This window comes from Schistocerca serialis, chromosome 1 (genome assembly GCF_023864345.2).
Source record: "Schistocerca serialis cubense isolate TAMUIC-IGC-003099 chromosome 1, iqSchSeri2.2, whole genome shotgun sequence".
NCBI classification, from domain to species: domain Eukaryota; kingdom Metazoa; phylum Arthropoda; class Insecta; order Orthoptera; family Acrididae; genus Schistocerca; species Schistocerca serialis.
This window is the reverse complement of record NC_064638.1, coordinates 544,124,165-544,136,899: the sequence shown is the minus strand read 5'-3', so window position 1 is coordinate 544,136,899 and position 12,735 is coordinate 544,124,165.

Genomic DNA, 12,735 nt, shown 5'->3' with positions numbered 1-12,735 from the left:
GTGGTGAGCATAATTCTGTGGTATCAGAACACATTCTCAATTTCTTTTATACAAATAAGTTATTAACGAGATACGTTGTGTTGTGTGAGAATTTGCACTTCCACTCTTCAATTGGTTGCGTAACTCAAGTCGACTGCACAAAGATCCAACGGAATTTTTTAAATGGTTTGAAAAATTCACTCTTGGACATCCTATATATAGATCTCGATGAAACTGTAAAATTTTATAAAAATATTTTTTTCAAATGTGCCACTGATTTTTGTAGTGAATAGCATTTAAATAAATAAATAATAATTTAAGAATAATTTTGAATTGTACTGTGTTTGTATCTCTAGAAAGTCTTCTTTTTGTGAATTTTTCTTCTTTACAATTTCTAGGGGAGGGACAGAGGGGACCCTTTTAGGGACAGCTACCCACACATACAAAATATGAACCGCTGGGTCTGTGTTTCAGCACCATCTGAGCGAAAGTGATGAACTGATTAGTTATACATGTTACGAATATCGTGGAGATGCGGGCCTTCGAGCTACCATCCTGCAATCTTCATTTAAATTTTCATAGATTTGCCTAAATCACTTCATTCTGTTTCAAAACACTAACTTCTGAAACTCCGTAAACACTATATCTGCCACATCCGTCTCTAATATTCTGTCCTGATATATCCCTTGAAAAGATGCTAAACGCTTACCTTTTGTCTTTTAAGTTTTGAAACTACATTCCAGGAAAACAACGGGCAAACATATGATAGAATGGCTCCATTGTTTTCGTCACAAGAGAAAGTCGACGTATTCCGAAGAACCGCTAACAGGATGTAAACGTGAGTGCGGCAGCTTTGGACGGCACAAAAACCAGTGAGTCACGTGTGGAGCACGACCTCGCCGCAGGACACGCCTGGTGAGCGCCCGACTTGAATGAAGCCGACCCACGTCTCCGAATGGCAATTATGGAAATGGAGCCTCGCCTGCGCAGGAACGTGGCCGCCGTCTGGGGCGCAATCAGCTAACGCCGCTGCCGCCGCCGCTGCCGGGAATTAATTAGCCCGGAAAGGCCGGCTCGCCGCGTAATTAAATTGTGGGAGCGCGGCCGGTACGGCTCGCCCTAGCACGGCCATTACTGCCACGCCATTAGCCGCGGGCCGTCCCTCACCTCACCTCACCACGCAGGCCGAAAGTGTAAGCTGTGGGCTCCTACTCCCACCCGACGATTCTTCACGGGAAACACCGTCAGTCTGGCAGATGAACGTTTAAGTCACAGAAACGGCTGTCCGATGCTCTCTTTCAGCTTGGAAACCAGCCGCATGTTCGCTATCGTGGGACTCGTAACTGATATGCAAGTTAGGGGGGAAGAATCACCAAATTATGCCAATCACACTCTAGTGGGTTGACACTGAATCTGCACAAGGTGTGTACCTCAGTCTTATAATGGCCCTGATAGAAATCCTACTTGGGGTGACTAGCCTCTCATATACGAGGGGCGTTCAGAAAGTAAGCTCCGATCGGTCGCGAAATGGAAACGACTATGAAAATCCGATAAAGCTTTGCACAGATGTGTTGGGTAGTGTCTCTAGTATAACCCCAGTTAGCATCACGTCGCTCTTCTCATTTCTGAGCTCGCAGTGAGTGCGTAAAGATGTCTAGAAAATAGTGTCTGCCGCCAAGTACGAGGGCCTGGTGAGAAATTTCGCCTGAAGCTATGCAGCTAACATTACATAACTGTCGTGCTGTTTCGTCTTCACGACAATTCTCAGCCGCATTCTGCAGGGGCAATGAAGATGCTCCTGCATCGTTTTCAAATGGAAATGTTAGATTACCCACAATACAGTCCGCAATTGTCTCCCCCTGAGTTTCATCTCTGGTCACATGAACCGCTGTCTTTGAAGACAACATTTTGACACAGACAACGAGGTGTAGGCCAGCGTGGAGAATTGGCGGAAAGCACTGGCGGCTGCCTTCTATGATGAGGCTATTGAAAAGTTGGTACAACGCTATGACAAAAGTCTAAGTCAGAACGGCGACTACGTAGAGAAGTAGCTGAAAGGTGTAGCTAATTGTTACAAGTAAAACATTTCTGATGTTCACTGTGGTTTCAATTTGGCAATCAATCGGAGCTTACTTTCTGAACAGGCCTCGTAATTTATTCATTAAATTATCTGATCAAAGTTGCACTCCTGATATCTTGACGAGAAAGGGTTCTGCGGCCGGAAAAAGATCCTGAAAGAACGGGACCAACGACGACTGAAGAGAATCGTTCAACGTGACAGAAGTGCTACCTTTCCGCAAATTGCTGCAGATTGCAATGCTGTGCTATCATCAAGTGTCAGCATGCGAACCATTTAACGAAACATCATCATAATGTATCATTTGCCGTAAAGTTGATGGCACATTAGGACATGCCGTATATCGTAAACCAACACACACAAATCTATAACTTCATGCCAGTAGCTGCCATCACCCTTCACAGACCATAGGTGTCATTAAGACCTTAGCGGATAGGGCGCACTGTATATGCGATAAAGATAATTTGCAAGAAGAGCTCACATAACTCAAGAGCATTTTTAAAGCGAATAGATTTTCTCCGCAACAAATTCGTAGAGCATTCAATATAAAACCTAGAATGCAGGTATGTGATGGGGAAGAAGATAGTAATTCCTCCAGATCAAGTGCGTTTTTGCCCTATGCGGGTGCTCTTTCCTCGAAGATAGGCCGTATTCTTGAGAAACACTGTGTTAAGGTGATCTTCCGGCCTCCCATGAAGATTGCAGCTTTATTCGGCTCTGTAAAGGACGATTTACTCCTTCGTAAAGCGGGTGTGAACAGATTCCTTTCGGAAATAATGAGAAGTCATACATCGGTCAAACAACATGCACCGTTCTAGAGAGATGTGTGGAGCATCGAAGATACCTTATCACAGCCAGGCAAGTCGGTTGTGGCCGAACATTGTATTGATACAGGACATTCCGTGAGCTGCAGTGATGTGAAGATTTTAACATCTACCTCCTCCTTATGGGATTCTGTCTTCAAGGAAGCTATAGAGAATAGATTAGCTAATAATTTAACAGAGATAATGGTTTTAATTCGGACAAAGCATGGAATCCGGCTCTTGGGGTAATTAAACTGTATAGAAGTCGTCATGGTGTCACCGCCGGCGAACATACATCGATAAGCGAATCGAATGTCTGTACGCCTTCACCACAGGAGGCGGATGTGCAAGCGTATTTCTTTGCCGCCGACCAGCGTCTGTGACCCGCATGCGCTGTACCACCGCGGTGGAGCATATAAGGCCGCGCTTGGCATCTTGTCGTCAGTCTTGTGACTCACTCCGAGGATGGCGGGACGGTATGAAGCCGAAATATCAGTGGAGGAAATCTTATTTGCGCGGCTGCATGCCCGAAATTTAATGAACTATCATCATATGGGCTTTCGGAGCCGAAGGCTCATTCGTCTACCCTTGATGACTGCACAACGCAAAGTTTTACGACTCGCCTGGGTCCCTCAACACCGACATAGGACTGTTGACGACAGGAAGCATGTTGCTTGGTCGGACAAGTCTCATTTCAAATTGTATCGAGCGGATGGATGTGTACGGGTATCGAGACAATCCAAAGAATCCATGGACCCTGCATGTGAGCAGGGTACTGTTCAAGCTGGTGGAGGCTCTGTGATGGTGTGAGGCGTGTGCAGTTGGAGTGATATGAGACCCCTGACACATCTAGATACGACTCTGATAGGTGACATGTACGTAAGCATCCTCTCTGATCACTTGCATCCATTCATGTCCATTGATCGTTCCGACAAACTTGCGCAATTACAGCAGGACCATGCGATACCCCACATGTCCAGAATTGCTACAGAGTGGCTCCACGAACACTCTTCTGAGTTTAGACACTTCCGCTGGCCACCAAACTCCCCAGATATGAACATAATTGAGCATATCTGGGATGCCTTTCAACGTGCTGTTCAGAAGAGATCTCCACCCCCTCGTACTCTTACAGATTTATAGACAGCCCTGCAGGATTCATGGTGTCAGTTTCCTCCAGCACTACTTCAGACATTAGTCGAGTCTATGCCACGTCGTGCTGCAGTACTTCTGCGTGCTCTACACGATATTAGTCAGGTGTAGCAGTTTCTTTGGATCTTCAGTGTATGAGGCTTCCGTAAGAAAACTGACATAAGCCATTATAAAAATAGCCAGCGCCCATCGCTCTGGTCACTGAGACCCGACATAAAAAGAGATAGTCACCAGCCACAGGTCAGGACTCTGTCCGCAGTTCCCAGCGACTGGATGCTCCCCTCGCCTTCAGACCGTTCGCTGCTATTGTGAGTTGTTGACCACCTTTCAGACCAAATGTTCCGAACATGCCGGTACATAGAATCTGATTACCTACTTTGCATGACAGTGTAATACGCAGCGAAATGACATTAATCTGCCTGTATGCAAATTCAGAGTTTAGAGATGCAAAGCTGATTTGAGGCCCTTAATATGTGTATTAAGAAGCCAGAGGTCATGCCTTCTTGCAAGCTAGTAGAAGAAAATACAAATAGGGTAAAACACTTGCATAAGTCTGAAACTGATGGACGTGCAGTACATACGCATTTATGATACTGAAATGTAGAGAAGAAGTGCAGTGTAACCTCGTTTGCATGGACTTATCGAAAATCTGGATAACATGGAATTAAAAAAAAAATAATGGCATGGATAGTGCCATAAAAGCCGGCCGGTGTGGCCGTGCGGTTCTAGGTGCTTCAGTCTGGAACCGCGTGACCGCTACGGTCGCAGGTTCGAATCCTGCCTCGGGCATGGATGTGTGTGATGTCCTTAGGTTAGTTAGGTTTAAGTAGTTCTAAGTTCTAGGGGACTGATGACCACAGATGTTAAGTCCCATAGTGCTCAGAGCCATTTGAACCATTTGAATTTGAAGTGCCATAAAAACACACATTGTATTTATTTTCACGCAATCACACTAATTATACATTGTTTTCAAATAAATTTCGAGCAAATATTGAAAAATACTGCAAAAAGCATAGTGAATTATATACCCAGACAGTTTTTAAACTGCTGTTCTTTGAATAGAAGGTTCAAAGTTTGAACAGCATGCATCACAAGTGGATTGTAATTAAATTGTGTGCTTATGGAATATCGTCTCAGTTATGCGACTGGATTCGTGAATTCGTTTCAGAGAGGTCACAGTCCGTAGTAACTGACGGAAAGTCATCGAGTAAAACAGAAGTGATTTTTGGTGTTCCCCATGGTAGTGCTATAGGCCCTCTGCTGTTCATTTTCTATATAAACGATTTAGGAGATAATCTAAGCATACGTCTTAGATTGTTTGCAGATGATGCTGTCGTTTATCGTCCAGTAAAATCATCAAAAGATCAAAACAAATTGCTAAATGGTTTAGAAAAGATATCTGTGTGGTGCGGAAGTTGACAATTGACCCTAAATAAGTGTGAGGTCATCCAGATCAGTGCTAAAAGGAATCGGTCAAATGTCGGATACACGATAAATATGAAAAATGTGAAGGTCGTAAATTCAATTGAATACCTTTTAATAAGATTTACGAACAACTTAACTTGGAAAGAATACATAGAAAATGTTGTGGGGAAAGCGAACCAAAGAAATGGTTCAAATGGCTCTGAGCACTATGCGACTTAACTTCTGAGGTCATCAGTCGCCTAGAACTTAGAACTAATTAAACCTAACTAACCTACGGACATTACAAACATCCATGCCCGAGGCAGGATTCGATCCTGCGACAGTAGCGGTCGCTCGGCTCCAGACTGTAGCGCCTAGAACCGCACGGCCACTCCGGCCGGCGCGAACCAAAGACTGCTTTTTATTATCAGAACACTTGGAGGATGCAACAGCTCTACTAAAGAGGCTGCCTACAATAAGCTTGTTCAAACAAATTTCGGGCTTGCAGCCGGTCGTCGTTCAATACTTCGCACGATATTTCAACTGGGCACCTGCCAGTCATCTTCAGGTGAGCCGCCGCAGACTGGTGAAAACGTCCTCCGTTCCGCAATATATTGGAAACGGAGGACGTTTTCGCCAGTCTGCGACGGCTCACCTGAAGATGACTGGCAGGTGCCCAGTTGAAATATCGTGCGAAGTATTGAACGACGACCGGCTGCAAGCCCAAAATTTTTTTGAACAGTCAATTCGCCGGGAAAATTTTAAAATTCATACAGTAAGCTTGCCCGTCCTCCTTTAGAGTACTGCAGGGCGGTCTCGGATCCATACCAGATAGGATTAACGGAGTACGTCGAGAAAGATCAAAGAAGAGCAGCACGTTTTGTATTATAGTGAAATAGAGGTGAGACTGACACTGACATGATACAGGGTAGGGGTGGAATCATTCAAACAAAGGCGTTTCTCTTTGCAGTGGGATCTTCTCACGAAATTTCAATCACCAGATTTCTCCTCCGAATGCGAAAATATTTTGCTGACGCCGACCTATATAGGAAGAAACGATCATCATATTAAAATAAGGGAAATGAGAACTCGCACGGAAGTATATAGGTGTTCGTTTTTCCGCATGCTGTTCGAGAGAGGAATGGTAGAGAATTATTGTGGAGGTGTGTCAGTGAATGCACTGCCAGACATTTAAGTGAGATTTGCAGCGTATCCATGTAGATGTAGATGTCACAATAGGAAAGGACGACGTGGAAGTCTGAGTTCTGGTACATTTATATTAACTTAAACCAATCTAGGCACATATTTGACCCATCATCTGAAAAAAAAGAAAAGGTCGAGACTATGGCCCCTAGTAGAGGTGCTGCGGCTAAGAGAAGGGGTTGTGAGAGGGAAGATGTTAGCATGTGAGTATATCTAGCGAATGAACAGAGGATGTTCAAGCCATCTTGGTACACATATGCCTTAAAAGCTAGAAAAAATACTCTTTTGGTAAGACGCTCATGGCATCTTTATGCATAGACGTGGTGAGGACATGTAAGCAAAGACCTTAAATGGCTCGAAGAACTTAACATCTGAGGTCATCAGTCCCCCAATTAAACCGAACTAACCTAAGCACATCACAACACACATCCATGCTCGAGGCAGGATTTGAAACTGCGATCGTAGCAGCAGTGCGGTTCCAGACTGAAGCGCCTAGAACTGCTCGGTCACAGCGGTCGGCAGCAAAGATCTTGAACGCTTTGTGTGATATGAGTCGAACTTGATACGTATATGACTTTCAATCTAGAAAATAAGATATACGTATGTGGATATGATGTCTGTTCTTTCGGACATAAGAACAGACATCATTGATGACATTGATGACCTGCAGCCGTCTAGAACGAAATTAGAATTATGTATTAATAACCTTCAGTTGCTGACGGGCGTTGATATATATCAACGGCGACAGATGAAAATATGTGCCCCGACCTGGACTGGAACCCGGGGTCCCCTGCTTACGTGGCAGAGGCTCTATCCATCTGAGCCACCGAGGGCACAGAGGAAGAGTCTGCTTAGCGACCATAGCGAAGAAGTGCGGGTGTAGAGGATGACGGGTGAAACTAATCGAAAACGAACTGAAGATAATTTTACTTCTTGTTCAATCCAGTTTAGGACTCGGATAAATAACAACCACGCAAAGACGGGTAAACAGCTAGTATGTCAGTAAAACTTCCCTCATTTAGGATATTTTTAATTTTTCGCCACAGTATGGTTTTACAGACCAAGGAGACACCGTTTGTTATGTTGTGAGCGTGGGGGTGATCTGAGATTCTGTTATTCTGCGCAACGGATTAATCTGAGATGTACCCTTTACCCTGTGGCTCCTGCAAGATGCAATTTCCACCCCCACACTACTACAGAAGTTAGACAGACGCTCCTAACGTTCTAAAGAGAAATGCCTGAAAAACTTTCAGCAATTAATATCTTCTGGAGTCGTCCGCTGTAAGGAAATGACACAAAAATTCACAAAATTTCTTACGTAACTAGTGGGATACTTGGGTACTGGAGTGGTGCTAGTTAGTGTAAGAAAAACATGAAACTAACGAAAGTTATTATTTATTTTGCAAAAATTCTGAGAAATCACAATGGCACTTTTAGTTATGAATTGAACATGTTATATCCTCGTTCTTTTCGGAATGTGAAGCTACCTCTCAAGGATAGGATTCGCTAATGAAATTTCTATACAAAGTTTAAGATTGTTGTTGACTTGGCAGAATGGCTGAGAGACGCGCCTACACCACTTGAATAATTATCCTTTAGAATGTTGCTAAGTAAGGTCGAGGCTGTCGCATGTGAAATGCAGTGAAGTGTACTGTTGTGTAGAAAACGTGGGGCTCGCAATAGCTGTAGCGCACAATACCGTAAGCTGCGATGACTGCTGTCTGCGCCGCTCGCTGCTGACAAATAAGATAACTCTCGTTCTATCTGGATTGACCTTCGCCAATCAAACTCTCCCTACGCCTTGATGAAGTCAAGGATTCCTATTCGCCCCTAGTCTAACTATTGGTGTGGTACACCAGTCAGATAACCAGTCCACCGCGATGCCACTCAAAAATTCGCTCGGAGGCGTTTAACTATAACTCTGTCCGTTCACACCACACAATAAGTGTGGCGGCCAACACAGTGAACAACGCTTAATCGTAAGGACTCAATATAGAGAGTCGCACTTGGATTCGATCTCGACACAGGTGCTCTCCCAGTGAAGTACCGAGGAGAGACTTGTTCCTCGCTCCAAGAGCGACAACGGAACGGCCCCTCTCCACGCCAGACGTGAAGGGGTATATCTTTCCGTCTCTTCCATTACTCCTTCAGCTCAAGGCGTCAGAAATATCGTCTGCCAATCAACATTGCTCTTCTAAAACGGGAGAATGACGTTTCGTTTAAGGCGACCAATCCGGAAATCTGTAGTATCGGCGTTTGGCGTTTGCTGTCTCCCTGTGAAAATCTCTGAAACTGCGTGCTATGTGTAAAGAATACGTAGGCTGGCCGCTCCCACACAATGTAGCGGAATTTGCTTTTAAGCCGAACATGGTATCGTTCCTCCTTTCCCTCGGGCGAATGCTGTCTGCTCCACGGGCGTCCACCGGCCGACGTAGATGGGTTGGGACTGGCCTCCTGGCGTGCGGTTGCCTCTCTCGAACTAAAAGCTCCTGTGACCGTCTTGTCTGGAATGTATGTGTGTACTCAGCCTCGAGTATTTCACCCACGGTGCGCACTTGCGATTTATTAGTTATTTGCATGTCGTTTACATGAATTCATACAACATTGACTTTATCTTATCGAATTTGGGTTCGAATGAAGCGTCTTGATGTGCAGAATATGATTGTGAGGGCGGAATATGTTAGCAATGAAGGTCAGGAGACCACGACATCTTACAATGTGGCGAGTATCGACTGTCAGCCTTAAACTCTGCTCAGCACGTTCTGGTGTTCCTCAAGCCAAGGGGACCACAACGCCCTAGTATCGCAAATTAGGGCCTGCAGTGGAGGCGCAGTGCTGCGAAATTGCCAACTCCAGATTAACGGTGGGAGGTTAATGGTGCTGTGGGGAAACTCTAACGACGGGCGTTTTCCTACTGCCGCCCTGGTAGAGCTCATGTGGTGTACGTCATACGCGGGAGGCACGCACGTCTGGGTACTACATGACTTCCGTCGTCGGCGGTGGGAGGTTAGAGTTCTGTGCTTTGTCGGAGTATGTTGGCAATTTTCCTTGTAACAAGAAGTTATCACAACATTCACAGTTCTCCGTGGCACTTTATAAGCTGCCACACACTAACACATTTAGTGAGAAACGAATGGCTTTCCGAAAAAAATAAATTAATTTTGTTTAATTACATTCAGAAGCAGGTAGGGGGTGATATACTTTTTTCACTACCAGGAGTTGTAAAATGAATTGTGAGGAACAGAAAAGGAAAAGGAACTATCCAAGTCCGAGAATCTGGTGTCCATTACTTAACAAAGGATTTAGAAGACCTAACTACCTTATCGTTTATCGCCCGTTGTGGATTATAGCCGGCCGAAGTGGCCGTGCGGTTAAAGGCGCTGCAGTCTGGAACCGCAACACCGCTACGGTCGCAGGTTCGAATCCTGCCTCGGGCATGGATGTTTGTGATGTCCTTAGGTTAGTTAGGTTTAACTAGTTCTAAGTTCTAGGGGACTAATGACCTCAGCAGTTGAGTCCCATAGTGCTCAGAGCCATTTGAACCATTTTTTGTGGATTATAACTATCCAATCGAAAACACATTTTCGCTGACAAGGCCCCCTTTAGCGGAAGTGAACAGAACCGAACGTGTGACAGCGAATTACGGTTTTCTCTGGTGTAAACGCTAGGCGCACGTGAACAAACGGCATTAGGTCATGTTCGATCGCATTCAGTTGTGTACACTCTAGTTCTGTTGGTCCTCGATCCCTTAGCGAACCGTCAAACGAAAGTTCTTGTCGTCTCCGCTTCGGGCAGCACACAGATGTTTCCTGTACTATCTTGTCTACTTTCGTTCTTGTTGACATGAGTTGCGTTCGCGATGGTGTGGTATGAAGAGCGTGTAATGTAGCTGACAGAAGAATAAATAGATCATAGATGCTTGTGAGATCCAAGAGATCCATATCACAAATACCGAAGGAAAAAAAAGTATGATTGGTTGAAAATTGACGAAGCACTCAAAGGTCCTAATGAAGGCATGAGTAAGAGGATAAATTATTTAGGTCCTGGCATCAGGCAGGGAGCGGAGTGAACAAGTACAAGCTTCGTAATTCTTTTTTCTAAAAGTGAAAAGAACAATAATTTTCCTTGAAAGTAAGCAAGTGCGAAAATATACCTACTATAACGATTAAAATTAAAAATATACTAAAGACATGATGATTCTCATGCTCTACGTTCATAGTATCTGTAATTATATACCTGATGTATCAATGTTGTGTCAGAGACGTTTGATGACAATTAAAATTGGTTTACGCAGGATCACACTATGTGCCCCCTAACCAACTATTCGTATATAGCCGATTTTATCAAGCAGCCAATGAGACAGGTTGTACCTAATTTGACAGTTCATTAATCATATTTTATCCACATTATTTTCCCTCTACGTGCTTAAATAAAACCCTTGAAGTGCTTCTCATATGCCACTGCAGTCATAAGAAAGTATTTGATTTATAGCAGACACTGAAATGCGAAACAATCACTAACGTAATTGTCTCCAGTTGCAAATAACCGGAGTAAATGCCAGTCTGTTTTCAGGTTATGATGGTCGTGCGTAATTGGTGTTAAACTTTCAAATTTCCTCCTCAGTTGTAATGAGAAGGTACCGAAATGCGTCAACCGACGTGTGAACAATGAACTGGAATATATCTCAGGAAAGTTGGAGTTGAAATTCGGTGTTAAGTGAATTACCTCCATGTATTCCACGTTTACGTATGACCTGCGACACCCAAATTCTTCCTTTCCTACCCCACTTTCTGACTTCGTCAAAACCTGTGCACTCCCCATGCAAAATAATCGTGTCTGAATGTCAAAGTTTTGCACTGTGGCTATAACTTCAAGAAGAGTCAAGTGAAAACGAGGCAGATAAGAAAAATTAAGTGAACTCTTTATTATTTCAAAAGTAATCGCCGTAACTGTTAATACCCTTATCCCATTGTGAGACACGACGGTCAGTGCCTTCACGGGAAAATGTTTGCAGTTGGCTATGGAACCATGATTGCACGCAGTCGTGCATCTCTTCGTCCGTCGCAAATCGATGACCACGAATGTCTTTCTTCAGGGCTCCAAAAATATGAAAATCGCATGGGGAGAGATCTAGACTGTATGGAGGATGAGTAAGGGCTTCCCATGGAAACCTCTCTAGCGTACTAAACAACCTAGGCAACCTGTAGGTACGCCACGCCCTTAAGTCTTGTCTCACAGCGGACAAAATGTGTTAACGGCTATGGCGATTACTTTTGAAACAATAAACAGTTTACTTACTATTTTTCATATGTCTCGTTTTCATTTGACTGCCCCTTATATACAGTGTCGTATCCTGTGTGCTGATTACTAGCACCAAAAAACAATAAAGCAGCGCTTATAGGTTATGTTCATTATGTCGTTTTCTCTTCCGTACCGTCTAGCTTAACCGCTTCTTCACAGATACAGACAAATGATACAGACAAATGGCAGCGAATACCGGCGAATTGTCTGCGAATGCGCTTCTGTTTGCTCCCATTCCCTCCGGTGGAAAGGGGACTATAGATGAACAGACTACCATAACATTTTCCGTTACTGCGAAGTATTAAACGTAGAAGTGTTGGAGTCGTTTGATCTGGTGTTTCAAGTCATGTAGTAACTGAGAACAGCAGAAAATTCCAAGTACTGTGGAAGCTCAATTCGGGGCCGGAAAGTAAGGGCAAAGAGATTAAAAGAGGCCTCTGGGAATCACCAATAGATCACATTTTTTTCTCTAGATGACTACCGCAAGCGAATTACAAGATTCGATACTTGTACTTTCCCTTTCCTGAAAAATGAGATTAAAAATTGCAAAAATATTTCGTGAGCAGACCAAATTCCGAGGCCAATGGCACCTAGTTGCGAAGAATCGCGCAGAATAACGCCGTAGTGAGATCCAGAGTGATAAGAGAAGGTCATAATGAGAAATTAATCTTTTGTAACGGAAACTTATACTGTAGGTGAAGAGGACGAATACAAGTTACCTGCCTGCTGACAACTCAACTGCAAATGAATGCAGTAAGTCATACATGTTACTAATAATAACAGCGAAATGTCATAGTCCTTTTCCAAGTTTCTTCTACA